The sequence below is a fragment of the Penaeus monodon genome, chromosome 28, assembly GCF_015228065.2.
Source record: "Penaeus monodon isolate SGIC_2016 chromosome 28, NSTDA_Pmon_1, whole genome shotgun sequence".
In the NCBI taxonomy this organism is placed as follows: Eukaryota; Metazoa; Arthropoda; class Malacostraca; order Decapoda; family Penaeidae; genus Penaeus; species Penaeus monodon.
The window spans coordinates 28889371-28889591 of NC_051413.1; positions in this window are offsets into that span (position 1 = coordinate 28889371).

Consider the following 221-nt stretch of genomic DNA (forward strand, 5'->3'; position numbering starts at 1 on the left):
TTGTGACTTGGGGAGCCTATGCTAGAGAAATGCCATGTTTTCTAGATTCATTGGCGATTTCTTTCGCTATTTTGTTTTGTCAGGCTTGCATATGTGGATAATGATATATATTGATATACTTTATGGCTTTCCTTCCCAGAATCAAAATCAAATGCCATACAGATTAATAATAAAAAGAGGAGAAAACTGAACAGTAAACTGACGCACTGGCATCATGAATC